General features: G+C 41.8%; 1 protein-coding gene across 1 annotated transcript in view; it reads left to right on the top strand.

Annotated features, from left to right (window-relative positions):
- Positions 1–15,998: 15,998 nt before the first annotated feature.
- The window catches only part of RNF145 (ring finger protein 145), a 57,701-nt gene continuing 56,894 nt past the window's right edge, over positions 15,999–16,805 (top strand). The window contains exon 1 of the mRNA XM_077780788.1: positions 15,999–16,022. The gene's annotated coding sequence lies outside the window, so the exon portion shown is untranslated. The remainder of the gene's footprint in view (positions 16,023–16,805) is intronic.

Genomic DNA, 16,805 nt, shown 5'->3' with positions numbered 1-16,805 from the left:
GGCAGGTGAAAGTAGTTTGGGAACCCCATTTCTGGCTGGCATGTGAAGTAGGGGCATTTTTGTGGGACTGAGCCCTTAACCCGGGTCTGGATAACTCTAGGTAGGTAGTATCAAAATTGAATTGAATTGTTAGATGCCCAGTAAGTATCAAAGAATTGGAGAATTAGTTGTTATAAAATGACAGATTTGCTGTTCACAAAACAATACTATACTTCTTTGGAATATTACTTCACTTTAGATCACTTTGCTTTTCTGCACTGAGGAGAAGCACAAGTGGTTCTTTGAGGCTTCAAAGGTCAAATGCCTAGACCTACCACAAAGCCATTTCTTCTCTGAGGTTGGTCATCTTGCTGGATTGTACCTAAGAATGGGAACACTGTTCTCATCCGCTCTCATGTGCCACAAACCTGTTGGATTTCTGTCATCCACTGGAGGATGGCCTAGGTAATGAGATAGGATAGAGAGCCAACAGCACCTAAGGTCTCATCACTTCCCTTTGACCTTCCTCTCCTCCAACCTTTGGACACATTACTAGTCTATAGGCCAGGAAGCCTTTGTGACTCATCAAGTATTTTCCAAAACCACTATTCATGCCAGAGTTATATTCTGTACTTTTGAAAGCTGAGATTTTGAAACTCAAGAGCTAGGACAAGATTTCTATTACTTATGTATTGGATTTCACTGTGTCATACCTTTTCTGAGTCATTACATACAAAATACTGAGATGAATGAACGGGTAAGGTCCAAAGAGAAACAGATAGTACTAGGGACAAAAACCACATTGATTAACGTTACCAAAATACTAACCCAGCGTGCACACTTAGGCAGTTTGCTTGGCAATTCCAAATGTTTATGGAATATTAATATTTGATGTCAGTCTTCCACTGGATTATAAACACTATGAGGGCAGAGATAATTTCTGGTTTATTATTATATTAAAAAGTACCTAGAATAGTACCCAGCACATAGTAGAAATAATAAATATTTGTTGAAGGCATAAATAAATTTAAACCCCTTAGGATTACATGCAGTATGTTTAACCAAATGATAATTCCTTGCTCTGAAAAGCTAATTTTACTTCTGTATTGACCAACTTTCCATGTCACCTGAAGTAATATAGTTATAGCCTGTTTGTCACTTATTCAAGACAAAATCACTTATTTGAATATTTTTTTCTTGCTAAAAATATTCTTTCTCTTCCCTAATAGTTATCTTTTTTCCTTTCAAAATTTTTTTAATGTTTTATTTATTTCTAGGAGAGAGAGAGAGAGACAGCGTGAGCAGGGGAGGGTCAGAGAGAGAGGGAGTCACAGACTGAAACAGGCTCCAGGCTCTGAGCTGGCAGTCAGCACAGAGCCCGACGCGGGGCTCGAACCCACGAACTGCGAGATCATGACCTAAGTGAAAGTCGGACGCTTAACCGACTAAGCCACCCAGGCGCCCCAATTCCCCCTTTTAAAAACATGTTTTCAACAGTCACTGTGTATTGAACATCATTTGGGGCATCGGAGACATAAATATAATAAGACGGAGAAAGTCTCTGTTTAAATAACCAACTATATAATTAAGGTATTTCCAAATAGTGGTGAATGCTATTAAAACACAAATATAGGATAGTGTGTAAGAACATGATTGGGCACATTAAGTAAGGATTTAGGAAAGGACTTTTTGGGGAAGCAGTGTTTGATCTGATGGGAACAAGATGTGAGAGTGGAGCATTTTCAACAGCATTTCTGGAATGAAGGAACGAACAAAGGACCTGGTGCAGGCACAAAGTATTCCTGGAAAAGCAAGGCTGAGGTCATGACTGGAACTGCCTGAGCAAGGAGGAGAGTGGTAGGAGTAAAGGCAGAGAGGCAGGCAGTGCCAGATCAAGCAGGGACCTGTAGGCTAAGAACAGGAGTAGAGATTTTATTCTAAATATAAGGGGGCATTTGGGAAGCTTTGAAACTTGGGCATGTCATGGTCTGATACATGTTTCAAAGGACTCATTTGGCTGTTGGGTTGGTTATACATAGACTGCAAAAGTGAAAGGAGAAAGACCAGGAAGAAAGTAATTGCAGTAACTTGACAGATGATGATAGTTTAGCATGAACTAGGGTGGTAGTGAAAATGGAGCAGAGAGAGATCTATTCTGGAGGTAAACCTAATAGGTTTCCTTGGATTTGTTAGGGGATGGGAATGGAGGCTGGGGTGGATGTAGAAAGAGCAAAATAAAATTTGATTCCTAGATTTTGTTTTAATGTGAGCAACTGGGTGTTGATGGTGCCAAATACTAAGAGGTAGAAGAAGGAAAAAAGATTAAGGTGGGAATGGGGATGGGGGCGGAGGTGGGAGCCAAGTATTCTATTTAATTCTTGCCTAAGATGCAATTAGATGGGTAAGTGCAGATGTCAAATTTGACGTTGAAAGTATGAGCCTGGAGCCCAGTGGAAAGCCAGAGCATGTAGTGGTCAAGAGAGGAGGCTCTGGACCCAGCTTACAGTTTCAAATCCTGGCTCCTTCTCTCTATGTGGGCTTGAACAATTTATTTAACCTCCTTGTGCTTCACTTTCTTCATCCATATATTGGGGATAAAAATAGTACTCCATAAATTTGTTGTAAGGGTTAAATTAACTAATAGACATAAAAAACTTATAATAGAGTCTGGCACATAGTAAGTATCCAATAGGTTTTAACTCATATTATCAATATGGGTACAGGTGAGAACATAAATTTGGGAGTCATCAATGGAATTTTAAAACTATGAGATTAGATGATATCCCCTTAGGAGAGAGTATATTTAATTAAAAAAAATTTTTTTTGAGAGAGAGACAAAGCACAAGTGGGATAGGGGCAGAGAGAGAGGGAGACACAGAATCTAAAGCAAGCTCCAGGCTCTGTGCTGACAGCTCAGACCCACAATGCAGAGCTTGAACCCACGGACCATGGGATCATGACCTGAGTGGAAGTCAGACGCTTAACTGACTGAGCCACCCAGATACCCCAAGAGAGTGTATTTAAAGAAGGCGGGGTGGGGGTACCCACGTTCAGGTACTACCCCTGCTTGTGCTCTGTCTCTGTCTCTCAAAAAAATAAATAAACATTAAAAAAAAAATCAGGAAGAATGCAAGGGGCTCTGGGCCAAGCCATGGGTCACTGTAACATTTAGAGCTGAGTTAGGGGAAGCAAAGTAGCTTCCCCAGGAGAGTGAGGAGGCGAGGCCAGGAGGAAGGAGGAAACCAGCAGTGTACAGTCACAGAAGTTATACTGAGTTGAACAGTGTCCTCCCAGAATTCATGTCCATCTGGAATCTCAGAATGTGACCATATTTGGAGATATGGTTTCTGCACATGCAGTTGGTTAAGTTCAGATAAGGTTATACTGGATAATGATGAGCCCTGAATCAAATAACTGATAATCTTACAAGAAGGCCATGTGATGATGGAAGCAGAGATTGGAGTGATGCATCCGCTATAAGACAAGGAATGCCAAGGATTTCTGGGAGCTGCCAGAAGCTGGAAGAGGCAAGGAATGTTTCTTCCCTAGAGCCTTCAGAGGGAACACGGCCCTGCTGATACCTTGATTTTGGACTCCTAGCGTCCAGAACTGTGAAAGAAAAAATTTCTGTCGTTTTTAGTTTCCCAGTGTGGCACTTTGTTACAGTAGTCCTAGGAATCCAATGGAGAAATCAAGAAATGGAAATGTTTTTAGAAAGAAGGAAATGACAGACTCTTTGGAATGCTACTGGTAGTAGTAGTAGAATAAGGTGGGGACTGGCAAGAGACTGTTATACCTGACAATGTTGATGACCTTACTGGGAATGGTTTCAGTGGGGTATATGGGGTAGACTTCTAAGTGGAGTGGATTTTGGGGCAAATGGAGAGTGAGGAAATTGAGAGAGCACTATAGACAACTTCTCAGAAAATCTTTGCAGTGAAATGGGAGGTGATGATTGCAAGGCGTGAAGTTAAGGGAGGGATTTTTTTAAAGATTGCCATCCTCAGTGAGAAAGAATGAAATCTGGCCATGTGTAGCAACATGGATGGATCTTGAGGGTGTTATGCTGAGTGAAATAAGTCGGGCAGAGAAGGACAGCTACCATATGTTTGCATGTATAGGAGGATTAGGAGGAACTTAATGGAGGACCGTGGGGGAGAAGAAGGGGGGAAACTGGGGGAGAGGGAGGGAGGCAAACCATGAGAGACTCTTTAATGTTGAGAACAAACTGAGGACTGATGGGTATGGGGGAGAGGGGATTGGGGGTGATGGGCATGGAGGAGGGCACTTGTGCGGATTAGCACTGGGTGTTGTATGGAAACCAACATGACAATAAACTACTAAAAAAAAAAAAAAGATTGCTATCCTAAGCATGTTTGTATGCTAGTGGTAGTTATCCATGAGAGAAGGAAGAGAAGTTGATGGTACCAGGGGGGAAGGGGAATTATTGCAGGTTCTATGTCTTTGAACAACAAGAGAGGCTGTGATCCAGATGGTTAGTGGAGGCCGTGACCTTTGACAGAAGCAGGGAAACTTCTGCCACCTGAGGGGAGTGAAGGCCCAGAATATCGGCACAAAAGCTGGTAGATCGTGGCAGAAAGTTGAGGAATTTGATCAATTGCATCCATCTTCTTAGCTACTCACTCAGCTGAAAATGAATGGAGGAGAGGGAGAGGGTGGTATTGGAGGTTTGAGAAGAAAGCAGAGTGTGCCAGTCTGGGGAACTGAGCACAGTCTCGCCAGAACAATGCAGTGGTTCTGTGGAGCAGTGCTGAAGGCTAAGCTCTGAGATTCATGGTTGCTTGTGTGGTTTATCCAGTGATCTCAGCTGCTCAGGTGCAGGTGCCCAGCAGATGGTGGGGAAGGAAAGTTAAGAACATTTATAAATGAGACATTTAAATGGTAGACTGTAGAATCTATGATGGGTAAAGAAAGAGGTAAGGACATAAGAAGGGTGTGTGAAGAGTTGGTGGGGTCAGTGGATTGGAAGTGGATTGGAAGCTTGATGCTAAGAAGAACACGTGAGTATATTTTAAAAAAAGAATCAGAATATTTGTGGGAGTGATCACAGAGAAAGATGCTCAAAATTGAGGTTTTGGAAGTTGATGTCAATGACAGTTTGAGAAGTAACTATGATAACAGATGGGAGGGAGGAAAAGGTCATTTAAGTGAGAGTGTTAAATGAGGAGATTGGGAAGGGGATTAGGAGAAACAACTGCGGCTTGACTGGCAGAGAGTTCTGTTTGGGGGCAAAGAAAATGGTTTAGAACTAGGTAGAGTGGTGTTTACGCAATGTTACGTCTACACTAAATGCTGCTCAATTGTTCACTTTAAAATGGCTAATTTGGGGGCACCTGGGTGGCTTAGTTGGTTAAGCATCTGACTCTTGGTTTTGGCTCAGGTCGTGATGTCACGTTTTGTGGGTTCAAGCCCTGCATCAGGCTCTGTGCTCACAGTTCAGGGCCTGCTTGGAATTCTCTCTCTCTCTCTCTCTCTCTCTCTCTCTCTCTCTCTCTCCCATTCTCTGCCCCTCCCCTACTTATGCTGTCTCTGTCTCTCTCAAAATAAATAAATAAACTAAAAAAGAAACATATGTGGCTAATTTGATGTTATGTGAATTTCACCACAATTGAAAAAAAGAAAAAGAAAAAAAAAACCCACATGGATTACTATGCTGTTGAAGTCATGAAAAATGGGGACACAAACCCTATAAAGTAAATAGGATAACTATCTCCATCCTAAAAATGAAGGAACAGAGGTATAGGGAGGTCAAGTGATTTGCCCAATGTCACACAGCTAGTCAAGAGTAAAGCTTAGAGGGATGCAGTCAGTAAGCATCCAACTTCAGCTCAGGTCATGATCTCATGGTTCATGAGTTCAAGCCCCAAGTCGGGCTCTGTGCTGACACCTCAGAGCATGGAGCCTGCTTCAGATTCTGTCCTCCTCTCTCCCTGCCCCTCCCCCATTCATGCTCTGTCTCACTCTGTCTCTCAAAATTGAGTAAATGTTAGAAAAATTTTTTTAAAAAGAGCAAAGCTTAGATTTAACTTAAGTTTGAGTTCTAGACTCAGAAATGTGACTCTGTGAGCAAACTCATTACCTCTTCTGGTATGTGTAGACTGACAGGAAGCAGGGCACAATGTGATAATTCATTTAACCACTTGGTATAGAGCCTAGACTATAGTAAATGCCCAATAACTATTACTCTCCTCTGCTAACTACTCAGTATTGCTTCATTTCCTGTTAAAGTCCAGACTCCTTACCATGGCATGGAAAGTATTTTCTCAGCTCCTGAATAGAGCCCAGTTTACTTCATCTCTCCCTACATCCCACTGTAAATCTGAGATCAAATCATAATTGTATTGCTTTTCATTTCTTGCATGTACTTTACACTCTAGGGGTATCTGATTTTGTTACCCACTAGCCTTTAACATTTTTATTCAGAAAATTTATTTTATTTATTCTCCTGCCCTCCAATGCAAACTTGGGCACATCCCAAGATTTTTTAATGGATGGGCAGTCCTACTCCCTTTAAGTTACAAATCACAGTCTTGATTTGGTAATTAGATGTGTCCAGTCAGGAGATTAATTAAATGCTCCAATCTCCCTTCAAACAGTAAAGGTTCTCTCCATATGTGAAGTGATGGACTTCTGCTCTGTCCCACTGCTTTCCTTCCAGTGTACCTGAAGCTGCAACAGGCCCCACCTGCGTGGAAACTGCCTGAAGTCGGACAGGTCAGGGAGGAGGAAGTTCATGCTTGTTGGGTGACCTTCAACTTCTCTGAGTCTGACAGATAGCTAAACTTGAATCTTTCTCTCTTGGTGCCTAGTGCACACCTGTTTTGTGTGTGTGTGTGTTTTTTTAATAGAAGTTGATTAAAAAGGATACATGGATAATATAAGAGAACGTGATTTGCTAAAACTCCAGGATGCTAGCCCAGGTAGTGACTTAGAAGGGGGACCTGGTTGCAAGACTACTTAGGCTGCTTCCACACTGGTTGCTAGTTACTTTGTAGAATCTGAACAATCAGCACCAGACTGCTATTGGCCTATCAACTAGGAGAAGCTAGCTGGCTTCTTATAACCGATCAACTAAGGCAAGCTGGTGACTCTCCATGGGTTGCTTGAAGATTCATGTTTAAAATATTTTTTTATTAAAAAAATTTTTTTTAATCTTTACTCATTTTTGAGAAAGAGAGAGAAAGAGAAAGCAAGCAAGCAGAGGAGGAACAGAGAGAGAGGGAGACACAGAATCTGAAGTAGGCTCCAGGCTCTGAGTTGTCAGCCCAGAGCCTGATGTGGGGCTTGAACTCGCAAACTGCAAGTTCATGACCTGAGCTGAAGTCAGATGCTTTACCAACTGAGCCATCCAGGCTCCCCAAGATTCATTATTTTTAATGTTTATTTATTTACTCTGAGAGAGAGAGTCCCAAGCAGGCTGTGCACCCTCAGCACACAGCCCTATAGAGGGCTCGATCCCATGAACTGCGAGATCATGACCTGAGCTGAAACCGATTCAGGAGCTTCACTCACTGAGCCACCCAGGTACCCCTAGAAGATTCTTAATTCTAGTATCAACTACCTGGGGGAATGCATCCCTATTCTAGGTGGTCACATGTGACCCTCAGAATTGGGTTTTTATCTCCAACTTCTTACTGTCAGTCTCCTCTGTCCTTCTATTTAGTCTTATTGTACAAGACCCCAGACAGCTGGGGCCAGCTCTGTTTCCTATGTGGTGCACATCTGCTCTATGGGAAACACCCACACACCTCTTGCTTTGATACACCCACAAACCTCCTCCTTTGATAAACTCTAGTAATACTCATCTATCCCCAAACAGCCACAGGTTGCTTTCACTGTTGGTCCTTTGCAGGGAACATATTTCAACTTCTGTGACTGGTCTCACGGAAGTTCTCTCCACCATCAGACCAGAGCAGAAGGAGGTAGTATTCCCCATGATGCTTCCTTTGCTTAGCAGTGCTGACAGCAATAGCTCTCTTCAGAGAAACTTCTGAAATCCTCTCTCTGCTCACGCTTCTACGCCATACACCATTCGATAACTTTATCTGACTAACTGGGTCCAGGTGCCTTGGAACTAGTTTGTTGGGGTTTTTTTTGTTTTGTTTTGTTTGTTTGTTTTTGTTTTTATAAATTCCTTTTGTAAATTATGCCCTGGGGAGAATTTGCTTCACACCCATGTTGATATCCAATTCTATTGTTTTGGCAACTCCCTGAAGCAGGACATTTCCCACATTAACATCCTGAAATGAGTATGTAACATGTGTGCTCTTCCCCTCTTGGCCTCAGTCTTTACTCACCAGGTGACTCCTCGTCTATTTTTTAGCAATTAGAATGCCTTTCCCTTCCTTCCACCTCATGACTCCCCAGAATGGGCTAATCCATCCCGTTTGTATTTCCATGGCAACCTTTGCCCACCTTATCATAACCAATTCATTTAGCTTTATATTAAAACCATTCATGGGTCTGTCCCCAAACCCAAGAGATTGAAAGTTCCTGGGGACAGGTACTCTTGAAATTTACTGTTACATATTCAAAGATGAATATAAAATGTAAATTACCATTAGCAGTAGCATCAAAAACATAAAATATCTAGGAATTAATGTAATAAAAGATAATATAAAACCTCCATGTCAAAAACTAAAAATCTCAACTAGATCTTAGGAAACTTGACAAGCCTAAATTCCAAATTTGATTCCAAAATTGATAAAGAAATGTAAAAAGCCAAGATTCTCTTGAAGAAAACAAAACAAAAGAAATTCAGGGGAGAGGACTTGCTCTACTACCAACCAAGACTTCTTATTTAGCTAGAGTAATTGAAACAGTTTGGTGTCCACATCAAGGTAGACAAGCAAACCAGTGGGATGGAATAGTAAATTTAGAAACAGATCTACTCAGAGACACACATCTGACTTATAACAGGGATGGCACTGTGGAGCAGGGGGGAAACAGGCTTAAAAGAAGTAGTAAACATAAATTAAGAATTTATGTTCGTTAAAAAAATACCATTTAGAGAATGAAGAGGAGGCTATGGAACAAGAGAAGATTTTTTGCAGTGTATATATTGAGAAGGGGCTTGCATTCAAAATATAAAGGATTACAAAACCAGAAGCAAAAAAACAACCCAGGAGAAAATTGGGTAAGAGACTTGAACAATTCACAAAAGAGGAAGTCCAAAAGGCCAGTAAATATGTGAAAAGGTACTCAACCTCCTAAGCAATTGGGGAAATGCAAGTTACAAACCTCCTAGAGTGGTTAAAATTTAAAAGGCTGACAATGTCAGTTGTAAGTTAGAATGCAGAGCAATAGAAACTCTGAGGAATTGCTGTTGGGAGTGTAAATTGGTGCAAACACCTCTAAGAAAGCTGAATACCTACAGACTATGGCCCAGGCATTCTTTTCTAAGGAAATGGGTGCCCATGTGCACCTGAAGACAAGTGCAAAAATGTTGATCGTATAATCTGTAGCAGCCTCAAATAGGAATTTGGGTGTTCATGAAACCAAATGTTCATAAACAGCAGAACGAATAAATAATGTTCTATGCATGTGATAGCATTCTATACAGCAATGAAAATGGCTGAACTGCAGTTTCACACAAGAATATAATTGAATCTGAAACACAATGTTAAGCAGAAAAATCTGGACACTGAAGAATACATATTGTAGGAATCCATGTATGTAAAATTCAAGTACAGGCAAAACTAAATTACAATATTTAGAGATTCATACTTGGGTGGTTAAACAAAGAAAAGGAAGTGGCTGTATTAAAGTCAGAAAAATGGTTACCTTTGTGGTGAGATAGTTGTGATGGGAAAGAGTATGTGGGGATTTTCTGGGGTATTAGCAAGCTTCTATTTCTGGAGAGTGGTTAAATAGCTTTGGTTTATAATAATTTGTTAAGTTGCACAATTGTGTTTCAAATTAAAAGGACTGAATGCCTTAGGACTCTTTTAACTGCAAAAAACAAAACACATTGCAAAGTAGCTAAGCAAAAGTAATTTATTGGATGATATAGTTAAAGAATAGGAAGTGGACATGCTGGCTTCACATGAGGCTTAGAACAGGACTCATACACCGTGACAAGGTCCTGTTTCTTTTTGTGTCTCAGGTTCTTTTACCTGCTTTGAGACACTTTTGGATCTGAGATGACTGCCTATAGTCCTTGAAATTATGGGATTCCTTTTTTAGATCTAGCAGGAAAGAGAAACTTTGTTCTTTCAATAGTTTAGTCAAAAGCTCTGGTGTTGAGTCTTGCCCTGAATGACGTGGGTCATGGGTTCTTCCCTGGACTAATCACTAAGGGAGGTAGGATAAACTGATTAATCCACAGTAGACTGCATGGCTAGAATGCTCAAGATGATATTAAAAAGAGAAAAAGGAGAATAATAGATAATAAAAGGAGGCAACTAACAAATGTCTATGACAATCAGTATCCATTCTATTTAGATAAATATCATCATAATTGAAAAGCAACACACAATTTTGCATTATACCCGTCTCTGTCTTAATCAGAATCAACATAGAGAAAGTGGCTGGGTAAGATAGAGGTACATCAGCAGAGCTTAAATCTGAAAACAATAGCAACAATACATTTTCCCCTCCTGCTGATTTTGGAGATTCAAAATAGTCACAAGTACTCAGATGGGTTAAAAGCAAAGCTAGTTTGGATGACATAAAACTAAGGCAATGAGTGAAACTTGATTGAATTTGGTTAGGAAAAACGTTACCTGTAAAAGATAATTCAGGGAGAAATGTGAAAATTTGAGCATCAGTCGGATAGGTAAAGATTAGGAAATTACCATTTATTTTCTTAGGTGTGGCAAGGTCATTTTGGTAATATGAAAGCTGTTATTTTTAGAAGAGGCAGCCTGCAGTATTAAGGAGTAAAATGTGTTGATGTCTGCAATTTACTCTCAAATAGCTTAACAAACAATCCATACATATGAAGCAAATACTCAAAACGTTAACAATTGCTGAATCTAGATGAGTAATTGATGATTGCAGTTTTTAAAAATAATTCTGTATATTTGAAACTTTTCAAAATAAAAAAAATTGAGGAAAATAAAATGTTTTGGGGGAAAATCTGAAAAATCCAAACGAAACAAAATAGGACTGGTTTCTATATTTTTTCCTCCTGTAGCCTCAGGCATTAGGTCTACAGGAGATAGAAAAAGATACATTTATTTTCTTATTAAAACAGTGTTAAGTTCTATTTTTTCCCAATTATCCATGAAAAAATATTTATTCAGCCTCAACCATGTGTATGCATTTCTTATTGTTAATAGGTAGTTATAATTTTATCTCTGTCTGACTTTATTACAGAATAAATGTTGCCAACGAGATACCAAAGACAGAGGGAACTACTAATAACATACACTGAGGGCTTACTTTGTACCAGGAATATTAGCATACACAGTTTTACTTATTTTTATTATAATTCTGTGAAATTGATACTGTCATTATTCCTTGTTTTACAGGTGACAAATAGAGGTGTCTGTAAATTATGAACTCTTGGCACAGGGTCCCATATCTAACAAGCAGGGGGTATCTGAATCTAATAGTAAATCTGTCCTCGTACACTGATGGTGGGAATGTAAAATCGAGCAGCCACTTTAGAAACAGTGGCAGTTGCTCAGAAAGCTAAACACAGAGTTACCATGTGATGTGACCAGGTGATTCAGTTCTACTCCTACTATATACTGAAGACAAATGAAAACATGTGTCCACACAAATGCTTGTATGCAAATGTTTATAGCAGTACTATTCATAAGAGCCAAAAAAGTGGAAACCACCCATATGTCTATCAACTGGTGAATGGACAGACAAAATGTGATATAGCCATACAATGGAATGTTATTTGGCAATAAAAAGAAGTGAAAGAACTGTACATGCTACAACATGGTTGGACTTTGAAAACATGTTGCGAAGGGAAATAAGGCAGACACAAAAGACCACATCTTGCATGACATAACCTGTATGAAATGTCTAGAATAGGTAAATCTGTAAGAGAGAAGGATTAGTAGACCCTTAAGGCGGGGGCAAAGAGAGTGACTGTTAAGGGATAAAATGTTTTTTGGTTTTTGTTGTTTTTGGAAGGGAGGTGGTGATGAAAATGTTCTAAAATTGATTGTGATGGTCGCACAACTCTGTGAATCTACTAAATACCATTGAATTGCACACTTTAAAAGTATATTGTATCATGTAAATTAGATCTCAATTATATCTCAAAAAGAGTTTATTTCCCCTTTACTGAACCATGTCGCCTAAGAAAACTATAGTTTTCCTCTTAGAATTGGCTTTCAAAATCATAAGGGTAGTCAGGTTGAATGAGATTTTATATATCATTTAGACTCTTCTATTCAAGGAAGTTAACTATTCTGGAATTATATGTAGAAAACCTCAAAGTGCCCATAGGAATAAAGTGAATAAATGCACACATGAAAATTCACCTGTCTGCCATATATCCAGAATTGGCTATCTGAGTTTTTTGCATTTGGGCCCCATTATGTGAAGTCTGTTACATGAGATCTTATCTCTGGATCTAGAAGGCATAGTGAACTGGCCATCAACTATTCACAGATTTGCAACAGAGGGCACTAGTTTCTATGGGATTATTAGCAATAGTTGGTTTTGTAAGGCATTTAGGGACTAGTCTTTTGGAATGGCTAGAGCTGTAACAAACATTCACTCTTCCAAACTTGACGCTGACTTCCTCCTCAGTGTTGCATACATTTAGTGAACAGGAAGTTAACCTTTGGAATCCTGAATGGTCTGCCATTCCACAGTCATAAACATTCCAGTTCTTTCCTTCTAGCCATGAAGCTAATTCTTTTTATGGCCAGGTTTTGTGGCATTTGGGCACTTGCTTAAGCTTGGTTTCTGGTACTTACAGTAAGTTTTGCTCCTAACCTTTGCTTTTTTTGGGTGTTTCTAGAAAGTACTTCCTAAATGACTGCTTTTATTTGAGCAGTCTTCTCTACTGCCCCACCCCCAGTCTTTTCCCTGTTTTTTTCTTTTTTTTCCTTTTAGCTTGATTCAGTTACCTGCATCTGGCAATGTGGAGCTTTCCCAAAACTGGATTTGCCGCAATATAATAGCAGTAACCCTTTCATTACCAGAGTAATTTTCTTTACTTGTTTTGAACTTAGGATTTACAGGCAGCTGCTGTAAAACTCAAAGGTGAAAAAGACATGTGACTTTGTCCTGCTTTTACAAGTCCAGAGTACTTATTAGTGAGGGTTATAGAACTTTGAAGCCATTATTTTTCCTTTAAAAAAGGAAATGTGAGAGCTGAGGTAAGCTTTTCCTCCATTTAAACAAAACACACAAATCCAGTAACAATATTAAAGGAATATTTTCAATATTCGGCAATTTACCCTAAACAAATAAATAAATCCAATTAGAATTTAAGGCTATATAGATTTTGACTTCTTTGTAATCTGGTCTTATGTTTTCTTGCCTGAAGTCAGTAGTAAACTTATTAAAATGCAGTGGTGAAAACCAAGGTTTAAGGCTTTGCTATCTTGGGCAGTTTTCTATTCTAGTCATTAGTCATGTGGCCTCTTTAATTTTTTAGTTAACATGCTGTAAAAAGAGACTCATAAAACAGCCTCTCTAGGATGTAGCTGCTTGATTATTCTAAAGTAGCCTAAGGCACCAGGATGAAAGGTGGGTAGAGAGAGTTATGAACATACTTCCCAGAAATTTTTAAAACTTCATTTCTAGGGGTGCCTTGGTGGCTCAGTCGGTTAAGCGTCTGACTTCAGCTCAGGTCATGATCTGATGGTTCATAGGTTGAGCCCGGCATTGGGTTATGTGCTGATAGCTCAGAGCCTGGAGCCTGCTTCAGATTCTGTGTCTCCCTCTCTTTGACCCTCCCCTGCTCACGCTGTCTGTCTATCTCTCTCTCTCAGAAATAAATAAAACATTTAATATTAAAAAAACCTCTTCATTTCTATAGACCTATCAAACTAGTGGAAGGGTTTGATTAACCCTGAGTTTGATTAACAGATGCCTTCAGGAAAGCTTGCGTTTACAATTTTAGCAAGATATAAAGATTGTGAGGAATTGGAGGTTTATCATTTAAAGCAGAAGGCCAGAGACTTGAATTTCCAATGAGGGTGGCCAACACAGAGATCAACACTCAAGTACATTAATATCTCTTGTAACTGGCAGAAGTTTTGAGTTTTCACAATTTCAGGATGATCCAGGATACTTGCAACATTTTACCAACTCCTGGGGGTGTGTCTTTGTGTATCCAGGCACTATCAACATCAAAGGCCAGACTGGTCTCTAGCAGCCACCGGCTCTCCAGCTACAAAGACACAAGGAATAGCGCAAGTTTTTTGTTTTGGGAAGAAGGGGTGTCAGATAGGGGGTGAGGGGTTTGTGGAGAGTCGCTGAGGCCCTAGAAAACCTGGGAATAAGGTGTCTCGCCAAAGCAAGGAACTTAGCAGCATCCTTGATTTGTCCTGAGAACCGAGACGTGCCTCAGGCTTTGTATCCCGGGTAAGTGGGGAACAGTTGCAGCCCTAAAATGTATGTTGCTATTTAAATTAAGGTAGGCATGCTGGTCAGTGGGGCAGAACAAATGAGTTTCCTCGACCTTGGGAAGCAGGTGTGTCCACTTACCTCTATTTTGAACCTTCGACCAAAAGCAACACACAAATACTATTCAATTTCGTATTACAATAAAATTCTTTGAGCAAATTCTTTAAACCGAGGGGCAGAAATTTAAAATTAAAGATAGCATTTTCAGGTCACTTATTCAAGCATTCACTTATTCAACAGAGGCTTATGGAGCGCCTATTCTATGTCAGACACTGCTGAGCCATCACAGACTTGGTCCCTGACGCCGTGGAGTTGACAGTCTAGTCCAGTCAGTGAGAGAGGTAAAAAAAAAATTCTGGCATCATTGCTACTGCGGTTGCACCCGGTGAGGATCAGCCCCTCCAATTCTCCCACGTGGTCGCAGCAGGTGAGTGTGGGTGTGAGCGCCCGCCGCTCCTGGTATTTGAGGCGTGTGAGAGCACACGTGTGTCAGAATGGCGCGTGTCACACTGTGCGTGTGGGGGTCGGGGCGGTAGGCGCCTCCGTAGCCGCTTGGGCCCTGCTGCGTGGGCCCCGGGAGGGCTGTCTCCCGCCAACGTACTGGGGGCGGCGCGGGAACCACCGGGCCCCTGCGATTGTGAGTGAGCTCGGGAGCGCGCGCGCGCGGGCGCGGGCGGGGGAGGGGCGCGGCGCGCGCAGGCGCAGAGAACCAGAGCGGACNTGGCGGCGGCGGCCCCATCCTCTGTTCACCCGCTCCTCCGTCCTAACCAGCTGCCCCTCTTGCAGACCTCCTGGCCCCCCACCGGCTCTCCGACTCTCTGCCCTCCCTCCCGGGCCCCTTCCCGCAGAGAGCCCCCTCCCCCAGCTCCCGGGCCTTGAGCTCCGCCTCCTTAATTGCCCACCCTCCCGGAGACGACCCTTCCCTCCCCTGGCATTCCTAAGCTGCCCTCTCTCTGAGCTCTGCCCGCCCCTTCATCCCCAGAACCCCCTTTAGAGAGAGGTCTTTTCTAAGCTGCTTCCTGAGCTGTCCCTTCCTAGGTGCTCATTTTCAGCCCCTTTTCTCTGGTTCCCACTTTCAACTTTCCCTCTTTTGCGTCTTTGTCCACTTGGCTTCCAGGCTTCCCTCCCTCTTTCCTTTTGACTTATCCTTTGGGCTACGCAGCCCCAAACTCAGCCGTCTCCTTCCTCCTTTCAAGCGGTTTGATATTGTTTGGAGGTGCGGAAAGGCCTGCCAAGCCGTTCTTCGAATGGGGGCCCATTTGCTCTGCATCCTGTCGGTCCTTTTTTACTGTGAGAGCGCTCCCGATCCCTTCCTTTTTGTCCCCATCGCTTCCACTCTCGGCTGCCATACCTTCTCCACCCCACTCGTGTTTTTCTTTTCCCACTCAAGACCCTTGCTCTCCCTGTAGGAATGAGTCTCCCCTTTCTGCTCGTGGATGATGAACTTCGCCTGCATCTTTTTTGGAAGCATTTTGGTGCGTGGCGTGGCGGAGCCAGCACCCTTGGCCAGACGAGAGGGGAGCTCCCTGGCACGGGCCTCTTTACTGGCAGAGTTTTTGCGAACGTAATCCCTAGCCCCGCGGCGGCAGCGGCCCTGCTGTTGCGCTGCCTGCTTTGCAGCGAGCTGGGTTGGGGTTACTATAGTTCAAACGCGGCTGAGATCAGCAGGCGTGGAGGGTGGGGGAGGAGGTGCGAGGAGTGAGGAAGGGGGCTTTACAGCGAGAAGGCATCAAAGATTAATGGATGGCTTTGCATCGCCCTCTGCAGTAAACAGGAAACTAGTTTGAAAAGAAAGGAGAGAATTGTGTGTCTTTTTATTTTTTTAAATGCGGACTGTGCCGTTCTACTGAATCTTGAATCCTGCCCAAAGGATGAGCTGTCGGTGCTGCAGTCGTGACCCAGGCTGAACGCCCAATGGCAGAGAGCAGTTTTTATTCCCTCTGTCTGGTTCCTTAAGAGTTGAAAGGTGGTCCTGTTATTCAGACGGATTCCATATCTTTGCCACTTAGGAGATGAGGAGAAGCCACAGAATTGCTAGTAGTTTATGTGGAAATCAGGTACAAAGTTAGCTAGCCATAGCGTGGCAGTGGGGAGGACCAGCTATATTTAAAACATGTGCCAATGCTTATGTAAGAGGTGCGTTCTCATCCTGGGGATCTTAGTTTGTGGCTGAGTTTACTTAGGATTTTAAGCTCTAGTTTTGTCCTTTAACATTTTCAGGGCTTACCATCCTAATGTATGGACTGCCAGAAGATTTT

Source organism: Crocuta crocuta, unplaced genomic scaffold (genome assembly GCF_008692635.1).
Source record: "Crocuta crocuta isolate KB4526 unplaced genomic scaffold, BGI_CrCroc_1.0 scaffold343, whole genome shotgun sequence".
Classification (NCBI taxonomy): domain Eukaryota; kingdom Metazoa; phylum Chordata; class Mammalia; order Carnivora; family Hyaenidae; genus Crocuta; species Crocuta crocuta.
The sequence above is the reverse complement of the archived record's forward strand: the minus strand, read 5'-3'. Positions and strand labels throughout refer to the sequence as shown.